This window comes from Nicotiana attenuata, chromosome 1 (assembly GCF_001879085.1).
Source record: "Nicotiana attenuata strain UT chromosome 1, NIATTr2, whole genome shotgun sequence".
Lineage (NCBI taxonomy): Eukaryota > Viridiplantae > Streptophyta > Magnoliopsida > Solanales > Solanaceae > Nicotiana > Nicotiana attenuata.
In genome coordinates, this window is record NC_031989.1 from 38,136,492 (window position 1) to 38,139,719 (window position 3,228).

Sequence of the window (3,228 nt, forward strand, 5' to 3'; positions counted from 1 at the left end):
TAATAACNTACGTGAAGCATGCTAGGTCAGTACTATCTGTTGCTTGTCTTTTGTACTTCGTTTCGTGTACCTTCTGGTTGTGATTGCGCATTTACATTGGGACTACGGATGTCGGGATTCCGGTAGCTCCCCCCTCCCTTGTTTGTTTACTTTGGGACTACGGGTTCGATTCCCGGTAGATCCCCCTGCACTTTTACTTTGGGACTGCGGGTTCGATTCCCGATAGATCCCCCTGCACATTGATGGTTGGACTACGGGACGGTATCCCGGGAGATCCTTCGGATGTACACATATGATGGACTACGGGACGGTATCCTAGGAGATCCACTGGACAGTTGAGAAAAGGACTACAGGACGGTATCCTGGGAGATCCTCATTGTTACCATTGGTGTTGAGCTGTACTTATTCTGTGGTTGTTCCGTTCTTGTGTATTTGCTATTGCCTTGCTTAATCTGTCTTATATCACTGTTGCATTTATTATTTCTGTCAGATTATCATACTGTTAATTATTGTTATTACTATATTTTGTCTCAGTATGGCCCGGACCTTCCTCGTCACTACCCATACCGAGGTTAGGCTTGACACTTACTGAGTACCGCTGTGGTGTACTCATGCCCTTCCTGCGCATGTTTTTCATGTGCAGATCATCCAGGTACCTCTACTCAGGCGCCCTATCAGTGAGGCAGGAGGACTACGGAGACTTCGAGGTAGATCTGCTGCGTTCGCAGACCGACGAGTCTCCCTCTTATTCTATCTTTAGTACTTAGTTTTTCCTTGTTTCGGTTGTTAGAAATTCTGGAGTTTTGGAAACCTTTACTATACACTTCTGTAGCCTGTGTTGCCCGTGAGTTTCCTGGTTTTGGGAATTGTTTTAGGCTTGTGATATTGAGTTGTACTTGCCAAGCGGTATTCAGTACAGTTTCCTTTAGATACCTGATTTGATTTTTCTCTATTTTTCCGCAAGTATTATATTTCAGCAGATGTTAGGCTTACCTGGTCATGGGGACCAGGTGCCGTCACGACATGTTCACGATTAGTGGACTAGGGTCGTGACAAGTTGGTATCAGAGCTCTAGGTTCATAGGAGTCACGGAACACAGGCCGGTTTATTAGAATCTCGCTGATCGGTACGGAGACGTCTGTACTTATCTACGAGGGGCTATGTAACCGTTTAGGAAAAATCTTCGTTTCATTTGAATTCCTTGTCGTGCGATATTTTGACATCAATTCTGAACTTCTGACTTCTATTCTCTCACAGATGGTGAGGACACGTGCCACTCGAGATGATCAGGCACCCGCGCTCCCTACTGCAGCCGTCCGAGGCCGGGGCCGGGGGAGAGGCCGAGGACGCGCACGTGGTGCAGCCAGAGCACCTGCGCGAGCTGCCGTCGAGGTACCACCAGCAGATCCAGCCGGAGCCCAGGCACCTGGTGTCACACCTCCTTTTCACCTACACCCCGCAAGGGCATAAAGGAGTTTTTCCACTTCAAGGACAATCAGAACGGGATTTATTATTCAGATTCAGAGTCGCCCCTTGGGAGATTAATGGTGTCCCAAGTCACCGGTTGAATCCCGATCCGAGGAAATTATGACTCTGTTAACAGTCCGCGAACCAGAAATCCGGGTAAGGAATTCTGTTAACCCGGGAGAAGGTGTTAGGCATTCCCGGGTTAACTGTCATATTTGGCTAACACCTTCCTCAGTTCTAGCACGGTCGCTCAACTGTCATATTTGGCTTATTTATTTGATTTTAGTACATATACTAACCTATGTGCCTTTTTTTTTAACCACTTTTACTTTATGTCTTTTAATAAGAATTGCAACGTCGTGAAAATGTATCTCGAACCACGTTACACCAGTGCACCCGTGGCTTTTGACGCATTTCGACTCCGTTGAGATTTAGATTTGGGTCACATAAATGTGCACCCGTATTTAAGAAGGTAAGATTATTAAGAACGCGCCTAAAGGGACTATCGTGTTATTATCTTTAGGGAAGGCCGTGAAATTCGCTAAACGGCCCATCCCGAAGTCTAAGTTTTTTGTATGTACATTTATCGAGGGCCCCGTAATTTGTTTGCTCTATTTGGCGAGGCTCATCTCATTGTAATTTATTTTAAAGGGCAAATCCTAAAGCAATCTATAATTTTCTATATTTATTCGCTTCTAATAAAACCCTAACTATTTATTATTGGACCTAATGGTGACTTTGTACTTTATTGCAGCCACTGGGCTCCAAGACAAGCCCAACAAAAGAAAAGTTAAAATCATGTGCACACCATAAACCGACCAAGCAGACCTGGGCCCAGGCCCAAACGTACACAAGCATCCAACTGAGCCTGGGCCGTTCATTGAGGCCCTGAGACTTACTCTTCTTGATAATGGGCTATTGAGCCCAAACGGTTAAGCCGGGCCAAATTCCAATTCAGTTGTATTAGATAATTACTGAAACTTATTTAAGTTGTTCAAAATGCCCCTCAGGTTAACGAAACACTGATCATTCAACTTCCAATTTAATACTCATATTATTTCACTCATTTAACTGCTAGTGGATTATTAGATACACTAGGTGAAGAACAAACTGAAAACGACAATAATACTACACAAGATAGACTAATTATGTTTGAATTGACTCCACTCATATTAATAAATCAGCGTTTAGGCTTATCACTTGCAAAATTTAAACTGCTAGTACAGACTGCTTCATGCGAGAGTATTTGAGCAACCTCCTTAACTTGAACTCATGATTAGCACGGATGTCATATGTGATTTTACAGGCGATTGTGAATCCAAACTAGTCCTGATTTTTACTTGTCCATAAAATGTGAAACTAAATCCAACATCAAATCATACTAAGACTGATCATGCCCACAAACAGATTCAACAGTCCAAAGTCCAAATTATACAATCCAGTATCCAGTTTAATCATCTACCATCTATGTAATTTTGGAGATGATCCTGAACAACATTCATTATCAGTATCTAAGCTATTATGACAATATGAATACACATATTTAGAAAATAGATGAATAGGTCTTTCATTTCAGCACTTCACTCAAAGCTACACCAAATTGTGATTTGAATATGTACCTGGAAATGGAATTTTAACAGAAGAAGAGGTCAGCAGCAGCAGTACAATAGCAGACCAAGAGATGATCAAGCAGCAACAATACACAGCTCAGGAAGTTAGTTCAACAACCCAGAAAAGTTTGAAACCAAGCAGGCTCAAGCA